Source organism: Erythrolamprus reginae, chromosome 2 (assembly GCF_031021105.1).
Source record: "Erythrolamprus reginae isolate rEryReg1 chromosome 2, rEryReg1.hap1, whole genome shotgun sequence".
Lineage (NCBI taxonomy): Eukaryota > Metazoa > Chordata > Lepidosauria > Squamata > Dipsadidae > Erythrolamprus > Erythrolamprus reginae.
In genome coordinates this window covers 181,940,128-181,955,244 of record NC_091951.1, presented here as the reverse complement: position 1 = coordinate 181,955,244, position 15,117 = coordinate 181,940,128, and the positions used below count along the sequence as shown (strand labels likewise).

General features: G+C 39.7%; 1 long non-coding RNA gene across 1 annotated transcript in view; it reads right to left on the bottom strand.

Moving 5' to 3' along the window:
* LOC139161492 (uncharacterized) overlaps nucleotides 1-2,437 on the bottom strand; it is a 101,229-nt gene extending 98,792 nt beyond the window's left edge. Inside the window, exon 1 of the long non-coding RNA XR_011558117.1 lies at nucleotides 2,280-2,437. This is a non-coding gene — a long non-coding RNA (uncharacterized lncRNA). The remainder of the gene's footprint in view (nucleotides 1-2,279) is intronic.
* Nucleotides 2,438-15,117: the final 12,680 nt, after the last annotated feature.

Below are 15,117 nucleotides of genomic sequence, written 5' to 3'. Positions count from 1 at the left end.
AAGTGTTGGAGTAGCATTTTCAGAAGCTAGCCCACCCAATTAGACCAGGCAACCAACTTGTCTCTCAACAGGAATGTTGAAAGATGTCAAAATTATAATGGTGTAAGCAAAAAGCACGGCTGAGGATGATAACATAAATAATTTTGAGGCCTGGACTTATGCGATATTGATCTCAGTATCATCCTGATCTTCAGTATCAGGAAATTTTTATTTATTTACCATACAATGAGAACATGAGAGAAGAGAAGTAAACATGTACAGTAATCCACATAATTATGTAGAAAATATCTATAGGGGTACAACAGGGACCTCATAGAACTGGATGCTCAATTCTGCTACCCAGGTGATCTAGCATTTCTTTGTACAGTTCTTTTAAGGAACCAGAGAACTACAAACAGCAGTAGAAACAACAGAAAACATGGACAGCTGCCCATGGCAACACAAGTAGCAACATAAAGCTGGCACAATCCAGCTCTCTTTCTGGTTTAGTTCAATCCAATCTCCTGGGCACAACAGAATTAGCACTCTCAAGGAATATAAAGCCCAAGTTTATACAAACTCTGGTAAACCTGACACACCTTGGAAAGTGCAAATCAAGTATTCTGCAGAAACCAGATGCCCCAGTCTTCCCTGCAGTCAGGCAAAAATAACCCCCAGGGAGAGTGACCAATTATGGGAGGGAGAGTGGCATGTACTGGCAGATCCTGTTGGCTTTAGAAACCAGATGGTCAGCAAAGCACACCAAATCATAACCACATGAACAAAAAATAATAAGTAGTTGGAACATTCCTTTTTAAAACTGGAATGACATTAAACTGCCTCGGGGAAGTTCATGAGAACATGGCAAGAAAAATGGTTATAGGATAAGGAAAAAAATGACTTGGTGTTGCACACTCAGACTCAGCTCCTTCTCCAGACCTAGCCCATGTTGGGGAATGTGACTGGGGTTTTTTCTCACCAGAAGGAAATCTCCAATGCTGGGAGACCAGGACCTTCAGACAAGGAGACCGGAACTCATTGGTAGCCTCAGACTACAATGAACCAAGACACATATTTAACTTTGCAGCTACTAAGATTGTTGGATGAGCAGGAACAAAAACATCCAGGGAAATGATTGAAGCCTGGGAAACAGGCCCCTCGTCAATCAACAGGAGGGCTGATTTACCAGGAGCATATCAAGTACAGTGGTACCTCAAGATACGAACCCCTCGTCTTACGAACAACTCGTGATACGAACCCGGGGTTCAGAAAAAATTTGCCTCTTCTTACGAACTTTTTTCGAGTTATGAACCGGCGTTCGGAAACTGCTGGGAAGCCGCGCGGCTGTTTTAAAAGGTGACAGCCGGGCGGCGGGGCTTCCCAGAAGCCTCCCGAACGCCGGTTCGTAACTCGAACAAAGTTCGTAAGAAGAGGCAAAATTTTGCTGAACCCCGGGTTTGGTTCGGGAGGTTGCTGGGAAGCCCCCCAGGCCGGCTGCGACCTTTTAAAACACCCGCACCGCTTCGCAGCTGTCTCCCGAAGCCGAACGCGGAAGTTCGGCTTTAGCGTTCGGCTTCAGGAGACAGCTGCGAAGCAGCGCGGGTGTTTTAAAAGGTCGCAGCCGGCCTGGGGGGCTTGCCAGCACCCCCCCCCCGAACCTGCCTTCCACAGAATCTGTGGAACCTGCCTTCCACAGAATCTGTGGAACCTGCCTTCCACAGAATCTGTGGAACCTGCCTTCCACAGAATCAATATACTTAGCCTATCTAGAATATGCCAGCCCTTTGCGATGGACCAGAATCCAAAGTTATGAATGCTAATACTATTCTGCCCTAGCACCGAGCCGCAAATAATTACGTACATATAAATGTTCCAATACATTTTGTTTTAGTAAGTAGCAAAATCTAATAATAACTTATTAAAAGCGTAAGCACAAGATAGGCAGAATTTATTCTGTTCAAAAACACCCAGTTGTTAATTCACTATCTTAACAACTGGCCAAAGTCTTGGCACTTGGCACAAGTCCCAAAACTAGAAAATGAAAGACACAATATCCATACTGGAATGCAAAGTGGAAACGCAGAAGTCAAGATTCAGAAGCCACATTTGCAAGAAACAAGAACCGGACTGGAATGCAAACTGACAACACAGAAGTCAAGCTTCAGAAACCACAATGCAACAAACAAGATCTGGGCTGGAATGCCAAACTGGAACCATGAAAGCCAAGATTCAGTAACAATGATGCAATGGAAATACAGGAGTCAAGATTCAGGAGTAATGATGAAAGATTCAAGAGTTACCTTATTCCCTGCCACTAGGCTCAGTGTGGTTAGGATTTAAGTAGTCTTAGCCTGCAGCTCTACTCTCGAGGAGACCTCCTCCAGAGTAAACCTTCTTGCCTCCTGGCAGCCCCTCCTTTCTCATCATGCCAAGAGGTGCTGGAGGCTCCAAAGACCCTGGCTGCACACGCTGCTAGGCGGGCCACAACAAACACTACTTTTATTATAAGATTCCAGGAGCAGAATCTTGCAGAAGTGGAGATCGCCACAGTTAACCATAAACGTTTATTTGAAGATCAGTGACAGAGCCATGCCTGATGATCCTGACAATAAATACACTTTTAGGTTCGTAAGTTAATAATTCATGTTTTTGCATGTCATTGTAAATATTTTTGTGTCTTTTCATCTAGTAAGTGGCCACCTTCCCATGATGGGTTTCTTCATTATTAAGTGAGCTGAGCCATTCTTTATAAGGCCTTGATTCCCTTGCCTCCAACAGTTTATTTCACCCAAAAGTCTGTATAAGCGAAAGATTTATATGAGGTGAAGGAAAACACAGCACAGTCTAATAAAATATCTGTGGCTGTGGCTCATATTTTTTGTAGCCTCAGAAGTTGTTCATTTGAAACCATCTATAAGCGCGGCCAGCAATGTTTATAAAATAATAAGTATATTTCAACAAATTATTGGTTTACCTCAAAAAATATGTAAAATGTAGCCAGCAACTCCCTTCTCCTCTATTAAAATAGCAATCTAAACCCTGCTTTGGTGTTGTGGTTCAGCCTGAGGCTGCTCAGGGACCGGCTGCGTCTCTGCTGGCTCCATGCCCGGAGGAGGAGGACAGCGAAGAGGAGGGGGCTGAGCAGTCAGACAGGGGAGGGGATAGTCAGGAATGGGACGAGGAAGAACAGCAGGAGAGCCCCGGGGGGGGCTCTCCCCAGCCAGTAGCTTGGAATCATTAGGTGATGATACACAAGCTGTCATTGACATGCGACAGAGACGGTCAGAGCAAAGAAAGCAGCAGTTAAAGAAATATTATCAACATTGAATGAGAAACAGTTGGGCTGGGGTGTGGTCCTCATCAGCAGGGTTTAAAAGGCAGGCAAGCCCTTGAAGCCATGTGGAGTGTTATCAGTTTGGAGTTACGGTGTCCTGCTTTGTTCTCGGCATCTCTGTTCCTGGTTTGTGGTCCAGCAGTTTGGAAGACCAGTGGGAGGTGTAGGTCTGCTCTCTACAGCCTCGGCTTGGCAGCAAGAATCCTGTATTGCTGCATGGACTTTTGCTTTCGTGGATACATTTGAAGATACAGCATTTTCCTGTTTGTAAGGACATTTTCTGTTACCTGTGTTTTTCTTGAATTTTATAAACTGCCTTTGCCTTTTACCGGTGTGTCTGGCTTCTCTTTTTGGGTTGGTATTGGCTTCCGGAGTGACCCAGACAGAACACTTTGGTAGACAGTGTCTTCCAAGGAAAGTAATGTATGTATGTATGATGTATGTATGACTCTTCTTCTTAAGAAAATTATTGTACCCTAAAAAAGTATTAGAAAAAACATCTCAAGGGGAAGAAACAGAAGTTATCATTAAAGAACTGGACTAAGCTCCAGTAGGCTATAAAAATATACACAGTATTTCATTGGCCTATTTAATATACCTTCAAGTAGCGTTGCTAAGTTTTGCCACACAAAAATCCAAAAAATAGTAAAGCCTCTGACTAAGATTGATTTTACCAAAATGTTTAAAATCTAATTCTGCTTAGTACACATCTCTGCTGGTCCCCTTTTTTTCCAATCAGAAATAACACCTTACAGCCTATTCAAAAATTATTTCATTCCATCTTTCTTCCTAGTATATACTATATTCAGTGAAGGGGTGCAAATATCTTTACTACCTGTGGGCATGGTTTATTTTGTGGGTGTGGCTTGCCAGCCATGTGGCCAAGTGGGAGTGGCTTGCCAGCCATGTGACTGGGGGGTGGCTTAAAGGTCATGTGACTGGCTTAAAGGTGGCCAATTTGACGTCACTCACGTGAAGGGTTTGGGTTAGGGTGTCTGGCCTCTCCTTGCCTCAAAGAGATACAATTTCCCTATCTATTTACTATTACTGAATATCCAAATTGTACTATTTAATTCTACGTATATATGCCATATGTGTACATTCATATTACACACAGGCACATAAAAATATACATTTTCCACTATATGTACACATGCACGCACAGCTCTTCTAAAATTATACACATTCAAACTAATTTACTGTGATAGGAAAAACAAACCCAGAGCCCAGAAGGGAAAAAAAGAAAAAATTCAAAGTTTTTCTACCAGTTCTGTGAACCTGACCGTACCCGTGGGAACCCATCACTGATCTATATTCCTGTACCACAAAGGGGGTCCTGTAAATATCTCCTTATTACTCCTTTACACATGATTAGTAAATTATACAACAGATTTTTGTGTTCTAAAATATGTTTGTACTGGATGATTTCTGAGAATAATTAAACCCTGTCTGCTCTCTCCCGGAACAGACAAGGTCGTTCAATTGTGGACTAATGGACAATATTGCACCACCGAGTCAAAAATGTAGTCTTCCCAAAGGCAATGTTCACATTGTTTTAATGGACCAAAAGGCTGCATGTGATTCTATAACATGTGAAAGACTTTGGAGAAAAGTAGCCGGAATCTTGATTGATCACCATCGTCTAAAAATGGCTTATTAGTTTAGGCAAGAAAGTCATGATAATAGTGGCATTGTAATTTTTTTAAAAAAGAAGAACGGGCATTATAGGATGCCCTGAGGGCATCGAATAAGAGATAATCAGGCATACTGCCTTTGTTCCCCCCACACATGTTCTCACTCAGTCAGTTGCTGCTGCAACACGGTGTTGATGACATCCATCAGGGAGAATTTTAAGCAGTCAATGTGACTTTTTTCAGATGTTCTGCCCCTTCCAGAATGAGACAAGCAGCCAACACCTATAGACCCCAGTCTATATGTATATTTGAGGGGGGAGGGTTGCCTAAGTGTAACACTTTACTTTTCTCTACATTGAATTTCATTTTGTTAAATAGGGCCTAGTGTTCAAGTCTGTCAAGATCCCTCTGGATCTTGAGCCTATCTTCTAGGGCAGTGATGGCAAACCTGTTTTCCCTCGGGTGCCAAAAGCATACTATCGTGCCTGTGTGAGTGCCTACGCCCATAATTCAAGCCTGGGGAGGGTGAAAATTGCCTCCCCTGACCCCCCCAGAGGCCGTCTGGAGGCCAGAAACAGCCTGTTTCCCAACTTCAGGTGGTCCCAGTAGGCCCATTTTCCACCCTCCTCAGGCTCCAGAGGCTTCCCTGGAGCCTGGGGAGGACAAAAATGCCCTCCCCCATCTCCCCAGAGGCCCTCTGGAAACCGAAAATGCCCCCCCCTGAGCATCTGTATGAGTCAAAAGTGCACATGCTTCCTGGAGCTGAGCTAGGGCAACGGCTCGCATGCCGGCAGATATGGCTCAATGTGCCATCTGTGGCAGCCGTGCTGTAGGTTCGCCATCACTGTTCTAGGGTGTTCGCTATTCCTGAGAGCTTAATATCATCTACAAATTTGATGAATTCCCCTTCTGTTCACCTAGATCATTTATGAAGGTATTGAAGAGTACTGGGCCTAAGACAGGACCTTGTGGTATCCCACTGTTTACTTCCTTCCATGTAGATTTAGGCCCATTAAGGGTTACTCATTCAGTACAGGTTATCAGCCAGTTAGGGGTACCATAAGGACCTGTCTTGGTACTCCTCAATATCTTCATTAATGACTTCTGAACCCAATTTTGGTCATAACGTCGAGGGCTGGCTATATAAGAAGTTAAGACAAAGATGGACTATTTAAAATTGCCGTCTGAGATATTCCCCCTCACCCCTGAAAAACATCAAAAGCAGCTGGAAGACAGCAGAATCAGATTCCCTTTGCGCCAAATGTGAGCTGTTTGCTCCAGATCTCTCCAAAAAGAAGCTGCCTCTACTTTCAATCAGAGAAATCTCTAAAGAAGGAAACCTGCCTCTGATGAAAGGGAATGAATTTAGAAACAAGTGCTCTTTAAAGACCAACCAGATTGCCTTATGGGTAATACTCAACAAACAGAAGCCCATGGGGATCAAAAAAGGTCATTGCTTTATCTTTAAGTCAGCTCCTTTCCGGTAATCTGTTGACCTTGGCAGCGTTTCAAAGTGCAATTTTGTAACACAGAATCACCCAGCCATTCACAGCATGCTATTTAACATAAAGCAATTTCTGCATCCCTTTGCAATCCCTACATGGCATCGGGCCAGATTACCTGCAAGGCCGCCTTCTGCCATGAGTCCCAGCGACCAGTTAGGTCCCACAGTCGGCCTTCTCCAGGTCCCGTCAACTAGACAATGTCGCTTGGCGGGACCAAGGGGAAGAGCCTTCTCTGTGGGGGCCCCGGACCCCTGGAATCAGCTTCCCTCAGAAATTCGCACTGCCCCCATCATCCTCGCCTTACGCAAAAGTCTTAAGACTCATTTATGCCGCCAGGCTTGGGGTGATTAGATCTTAGCCCACTGGCTAATGAATTTTATGTGATTGTTGTCTGAGTGGGTATGATTGATTTTTTAAAAACAAAATTGGGGATTTTAGATTAGTTTATCTAGTTTTAACTAATTGGATTTGAAAAGTACTTAAAGATCGCCAAACTGGTGAATTAGCACTCTTTATTTTTCTGTAGTACAGTACAGGCAAAGGAAATTGAGCTGTCAAAGGTACAGGAAATTTCTCTGTGAGGGAAAGTGGCGCGTCGCTAACTATTTATATGTTTCGCAAAGTAACAAACCCCATTTGACATGGCAACAGATCTCCCGCCAGAACGAACAGCCAATCAGAGGCCAACATGCAAATATAGAACCTTGGGTACCCCTTCTTCATTAAAATGCGCATATTTAACAGGATTTATCTATTGTATTTCTCTGCTTCTTTTTATATGTTGTAAGACACCCCGAGTCCTCAGAGAGGGGCGGCATATAAATCCAATCAATCAGGTTTTGAACAGCAGGGTAGAAAAACATGCTACAGTCACTCCACTTGGTGCGAGAAGCACCAAAAGCATTTGCCCCTGGAGTCTCTGAAGTCCTTGAGAAGAAACTGGTGTGAAATCTGGCACATATGTGAACAGTCAAGGCAAGATGGCATTGTGATTAAATGCAAATGGGGAGAGAGGGCTTTTATTTCTCTTTTCTTCCAAATGTTGGTCAGGAAGCATTCAGCAGACCCCCACACCCACCTTATAGATCATACATTTCTTTATATACAGACCATAAGTAAACAATAGGGTTAGCTATCATAATATGCAAAAAAAAACTTTCCAGAAGAAAATTTGTCAGTGGACTAATGACGAATTGTGAAATATTGGTAGTCCTTGACTTTGAACCATTCGTTCAGCAGCTGTTCAAAGTTACAATGGCAGTGAAAAAACGGGATTTATAACCATTTTTCACATTTTCCCTGTGGCTATCAGAATTTGGATGCTTGGCCACTGCCATATATTTATGATGGCTGTAGTAACTGGGGATTATGTGATCCCCTTTTGCGACCTAAGTCAGATTCACTTAACAACCATGTTACCCACTTAACAACTACAGTAATTTGCTTAATAACTGTGGCAAGAAAAGTCATGAAATAGGGCAAAATTTGTTTAACAACTGTCTTGCTTGGCAACAAAAAAATTGAGTTCAATTGTGGTCATAAATCAAGGATTACCTGTAAAAGGTGGATTGCTGAATATCCATTGCTGAGTCAACATCAAAGCAGACAGCCACATAAACCGCTATAAAATATCCATGACTCAACAGCCCTCCAGGACATCTGGGTGGTTTGAAAAGTCAGATTTTTCCCCCACTCACCCACATTCATCTTCAATATGCACCCCAAATTTCACCTCTTCTGCACAGTAATCTGTCTACTTTGGTCAGACAAATCTTTTACCATTCAAACAAAGGATCACTGCCTGAATTCTTTCAGTGGAGACAATATCCAGAACAGTAGTTTTTAATCACTTTTCTATTCTGGATGACATTACCCTCAGACCTCAGCCTCTGACCACCTAGGAAGTCCTTTTCCGGAGCCAGAAACACGCTTGTGTTTTCCTCACAGGTTTTTCATGGTCTATGTCTTTTGGTACCAGTGGCAAAGAACAAAACAATCCAGTCGGACAACAAATTAGAACCACATGGCTAAAGACTACAAAGTAGAAATGCCAATACAAAGTGGGGGAAATTATTAATCTGTTAAAGCTGGAAGTGGTGTTTATTGTCTTAGCTATTTCCTAACCAAGTAGTCCGGCATTAATGAAAACAAGGTTTTCAGTTACGTTAGTTCTGAAAAAGAATCTCTACAATTCCCACCCAGGGTTCAGGATTGACAAAAAGAAAAAAATAAGCACCCACAAATCTTCAACAGAAGTAGATTTTATTCCCAAGACCTCCGGAGCTAACTCATCTGCGGTCAATCAAAATAGAACTGAAAAATAAATAGATGCACACCATGCAGAAAAAGTAATGTTGCAGCTATAACTGTCTTAAGCGGAGATAAAATCATGCACAGAATGACTTTGTGAAAAGTTGAAGCACAATTCTATTTCAGTGACTGTATTCAACAACTACTACAAGCTAAAATTAAAGGGTCTGCAGACCAGGGAGAGGAAAGGAACAAATGTCAAAAGCAGCATTACACTGATACTAGATCCTTTTGTTATAAAAATCAAAACATTGCACTACTTTGCACTATTTGTGCTGTTGAAGTCCTACAAATGCAACTTGATTAAAATAACCAATTCTACATTGGCAGATGATGGAAGAGGCATATGAAACTATGCAAGCATGAAACCAATCCCAAAGTTTTATGTTTTAACTTTATTAAGATTATTTATATATTTATTTGTAATATTTCCTACTCATACTTACACAGCATCACTTGTCCTTCCCCCCTTCCTTCCTTCCTTCCTTCCTTCCTTCCTTCCTTCCTCTTCTTTAGCAATCAAAAATCTTACTTGGCCAGCTAAGATCTCTTTTGAGAGTTATCCAGCAGCTGATTATATGACATGCTGTTTTTAAAAGTCTACCAAATTCTTTGGCCAAGTAATTTATTTTTAAATCCCCTGCTATCCTGATTCTGATCTCTCCCTGAGTCACTCCATCAGTTCTCAGCATCAGCTTTCCAGGTGTGCCAATTCCTGCAGTCAACATTTAGCAATATTTACCTCACTCTTGAACATTTCTAACTTCTGTTCACCCTTCCATCCCTCCATTAGTCATCTAAAAATTTTGTTACATTGCATTTAAGTAATAATCAGTTCATGCAGGTGTTGCAAGAACAAAGATCAAAGAGACTTTAGTAATGCAAACAATGGCACAATCATACAAAAATATTGCCTGGGCCATGGACCATCAAAGGGAGGCAGAAAGTGAGAAGGTGGAATGACATTCTCCTGGCGTATCCTGAAGTTCCCTGAAGAGGACAGAAGAGAGATTCCAGAGTTTCTTTGGACTTGTGGAAGAACTGGAGCAGCATTTTTTGGAAAGCTCAAGTCAGAATCTAATAAAGGAGAAAAAAATCCAAAAATGTGGCTGAACTAGCATTTCCCAAATCTGTCATTTCTGAAAGTTAATATAAGTAACATCATTGTAAAGGAACCTCACTTAGACAGAAGTGAATAAGACAACAGAGGAAAAGGAAGCTATTTCAAAAATTGAATCCAGACTAGTCATTGTAGCTAAAAATCAAAAGTGATAATTATACTGTACAGTGGTACCTCTACTTAAGAACTTAATTCGGGATTCCCTTCATTTTTGCCGGCGCTGCTTTGAATCCCAGCGAGGGGAGCCTCAGGGGAATCCCCACACTTCTGCTGACAATGGAAGTCCGGAGGTGGGGTTTCCCAGAGAGGGGAGCCTCAGCGGAATCCCAGAGCTTCGACTGGCAACGGAAGTCTGGAGGTGGGGATTCCCAGCGGCACAAGGCAAAAGGGGTGACTTTTGGGAGGGGGTTGCATGCATTATTTGCTTTTACATTGATTCCTATGGGGGAAATTGCTTCGTCTTATGAACTTTTCATCTTATGAACGTGGTGACGGAATGAATTAAGTTTGTAAGACAAGGTATCACTGAACTTCTCAAATCAAAATCCTATGGCATCTCTGGACCCCTACATGATTGCATAACTATGTTCTTCATTTCTGCACCTGACAGTAGTAGCGGACATAGTTTCTGGACAGTCTGCTTTCCCAAAACCTCTTCTCAGGCTTGTAATATGCCATGGTTAACTAATTCTTCTCCAATCATATAAAGTTTTTTTAATTTTTGCAATCTGAAGTGCTATCAGAAAAGAAGCCTTTAATAAGGACTTATCTTCAAGTGTCATTTTTGTTAAAGCACTTACTTGCTTTTCCGTATTTTCATGCATTTTTAAAAAAATATTCAAGTGCCATCATTGGATAAACTCTCAGAACACACAGCACAAAGCGGTCATGGATCCAGCCCGCTACCAAGTTCTTGAATAAATCCCAATTTCAAGTAGTCCAAACCATATCTTCTTGATACTTTGAGAATAAGAATGGTACGTTTATAAGGAATTAGCTAAGTGTGTTCAAAGATCAGGTCTTCCAACGGGTCCTTAGCCGAGTGGGACTCTTATGGGCATGAAGTCCCCAGGGCTGGGGGTTTGACTCCTGCACCCAATGCACTTTTTCTTGATTTAATTCTTGATTTCCTACGGTAAATTTCATTGCCACTAATTTTCTTTATTTGATACAGTGTTGCATTCCAATACACACATTTTTATGCAGCTATATTATAAAGGTGGCACACCTGTAACAGGTAAAAACAGGGAGTTGCTTGGCCTTGGGGCTGGTAAAAAAGATAGGGAGGGCGTTTTGATTGCCTGGTCAAAAAGATAGGAGGCACCTTTTCCTTGGCTGGTGATAATTTCAACCAATCACAACCATCAACAGTTGCATTTGAATATTTGCGTTTTTATATACCTACTACTATATAAATGTCATACCTGTGACAGGTAAAAACAGCAGCAATGAAGCTATATGGCAAATTCTTTCATTTCCCATACATGAACGAACGACCTGTTGTCCTAATTAGATTGATTCTGGCAGCAATTCAATCCCCAAATTACATACCCTTGGCTCTTGCGTGGGCCGGACTAGCTGCAACATTGCTACCAGGTGGAAGAACTGCTCATTCTGCTTTTAAATTGTCATTCAACATGCAACATGCGAAGACAGGACCTTTCAAAGGTTAACATGTCCTCATTCCTCACATTCCTATGATTCCAAATGATATTCCATTTCAGTTTCAGAGATTGCAATTTCCAATTTGACTGTTGTTATTGCAATCACCATCAACAAAGATCAAGGCCAATCTTTAGAATTGTGCAGTTTACACACGGATTGCTTCTTACATGGGCACTTATATATTGCATGTTCTACAGCTGGCAAATCAGACAAACCAGACTCAGCCACCACAACACAGCCTTGATACAAATTATCAAGAATAATTTCTTTTTCCAGTTTCTCAAAATAATTCTCTTAGCAATGTCCCAGGACCGGAACAACATTAAAAATAGTCAAATTCCAAACTTCTGGGGCATAATGTAATATAACATTAAATATTTAAATATTAAATTATAATCTTTAATAGTAAAAGATTTCCCTATAAATACTTTTGTAAATAATAAAGTTATTCTAAAAAATGTCAATGATGTTTTATTTTTGTTATATCACCAGCAAAGAAAAACTGACATCTATTACTTCAGTATATATTCTGAGGTGTCTAGTACATTTTAAATGAAATATTTTAATGACTTTTAATCCTAAACCTAATATAATCAATCTGACATTTGTAAGACCTCTAATCTTTGATGTTCTTTATATATCTGATATATCTGTAGATGCCATTAATACCAATTTTGACACATAGTTTAAGATTTTTTTAAAATAAATATATTTCAGGTTTAGATTCAGACATGAGCTACTCAAACATGAAAACACATCAATTTTTTGGAAACAGCCAAAGCATTTGATCTATACTGAGTCATAAATATGTGCCCCTTTGAATTCTGTGAAAATTAATGAATAATTTTTAGGATTTCATTACCATGTGCCTCAAATTGCTTTGGAGGGAGATTTTCTTCTGAGGAAATATTAAATATTCCACTTTCACAGGCAAGCCAGTAGAAAGAGGTTAATATTTAATGGCTTCACCCAGGCATTCACGATGGAAAAATGTCATTGAATTAACCTGTTACTTTTGCCTTTTTTACTATGCCTAATGACATATTTATCCTGGCCTTTCACAAGGTCCTAACAACTCACCTTTGCCAGCAGGCCTGAGGCCGTTGAGTGCTGGCATCTCACTCCGGCTAATGATATGAATGTAGGTTTGTGGTTAGGATGAATGTGAATGTTTCATTTTAATAATTTGGGGGCTTTAGTACTAGTTTTACGTTTGGGTTTCCCCTTTGCTGTATCTTGTATTTAATTCTTATTTTTGTAAGCTGCTCTATGGAGAAGGGCGGCATAGAAATCCAAACAAACAAACTAATAAATAAATATGGACAGCAGGGCCTCAAAATTCCTAAGTAAAGGATTCATTCTGAGTTTTATCACAAATTGTGATTTCCTCACAAAATGTTTCAGCTTACAATATTAAATGGTCACAAATTTTGGTACCTCTGTATATTTATTTATACAAGCACGAATACATGCCTAATAAATATGTATGTAATATGAAATATTTTTTTCTAATATCAATTACTGGTTACAAACTGGTATAATTTTTGGCAAGCTGGGCAGCATACTATATAATAAATAAATAAACAAACAAACAAACAAACAAATGCAGACAGCACATCACCCAGTGAAAACAGAAAACAAAAATCCCAATGTAGAATTCTTTTTGTGAAATTCAAGTAAGTTGAACATATATATTATCATAAATAAATTACAAGGAATACAAATTCCATTTTGTTGCCAGATTATCACAACTAGAGCTTTTCCTCTTGATCAAAAATTCTGAGGGTGTGTATGTGTGTGTTCATGGTGGAGGCCTTCTCATAATGTTTAGCAAGCAAGTCTACAAGTCCCAAATCTTATTTGTGACATTTCCTATCGATTTGTTAAAAGAGAAGTACATTTTGCCAGATTGGAGACATTTAAATAAAACAATATAACTTGGCTTACCTAAGAACAAACATTTGGATTTGTAACAAAGAAGGTTATTCCTAATTCTATTCTATAACAAACTTCTTAGTGGGGCTCACTTTTTCTGTATGGGAGATGAAATCTAGAAATGACAGTAAGATCTGTAGATCTGATTCTAACCTACAGGAGATCTGATTAGAACTAGAATCTAATAGCTCCTGGAGGACACCAAAGGCCCACCTCCTCTACATAAACCTCACATTCGGCAATCTGCTGAACCTGCTGGGTGAAAAGTTGGAGGTGTTATTAAAAGTGTTTCAAAAAACATTTAAAAAATAAACTAATATAGAGCAAAAAAAGAAAGAGAAAAAAAGTACAGAGAACCAACAATTAGAAAAAAACCTTCCAATTTCTTCTACAACACACAGAAGTACATTTACAGAATTAACTCTAATTTTACACAAAACTAAGTTCTATTATCCAGTTTTTTTCTAATCATCAAAACCACAAATCATGAGGATATTTTTCTTGTTTCTTGCAAAATGTCTATAAGGATTTTCAGTTAGCTATGAATATAGATATTGCTTTTCTCCAATCAAAGAAGTTAGTCATCTGTCAGTTCTATCATCTTCCCCAGTCATGCCTCCACTGTGGATAGCATCAAACCTTTCCACTTTTGAGAGTATAATAATCTTGCTGCAGTTATCATATATAAAAACAAAGTTCCATGATTATTTTTTCTTAGCTGCCTACCTGTTAGTCCCAAAAGAAAACATACAGACATGTTCCCAAGACGTTTCGGAAAACCAAGAGAACTATCGGTATATATTCCTCCTCCTCCAAATGTTAGTACAAAAAAACCCTTTAATAGTCATAATTTTCCATTTGCAAGCACTTTTATTGGAATATTTTCATTATATGTTTACAATAAGGGAAGACTGTAAAAGGAAAATAGTAATGCTATTAATAGAAATGCCATCAGCATAAACAAAAACCATGTAGCAAAATCTATGTAAAGGAAAACACATGCCTTATAATAATGTAAGATGAAAAGGAAAAATAAAATGCCCCGTGTTTTATGTCTAGATTAGGCAACATATTTTAACTATACTCTAAATAAGGAGGCATCTGCCTCCACTTTAAGAAAAAAAAACCATCTATGTTAATATCTTATTCAACTTATAATGATTGGCTAAATCTTTAAACTAAAAAGCCTATAAAAGGCAATTAAAAGGCAGCTCTAACATGGCCTCACATCCTAAGTAATTGTAATTTGGGGTGAAAAAATATAATATCCTTAACCTCAGTTGATATCTGGTGATTTTTCTTAGAATTCCAGTTTGGGAAACAAAATAAAAAGAATGCCTCTTATCCTTCTAGTACTTCATTTCTTTATTGTGCAAATCAGAAAATATCAGCATAAAGTTAACATTCCTTATTGCATTTTTTTCATACTGCATAAAAAACTCAATATGCCATTTTACATAGATGATCAGTCTTCAAAAGATGCTTGGCTCCTTCACACTCCCATTTGTTTAGAAAGCACCTTGGGAGATAGAAGCCAAAACATTGCACAGTCCTATTTCTTAGATCTCAATTTTATCTGAGTGTCAGTCATGCTTTTTCAACACATTGCTTCATGGAGATTGCTCATATTGCATT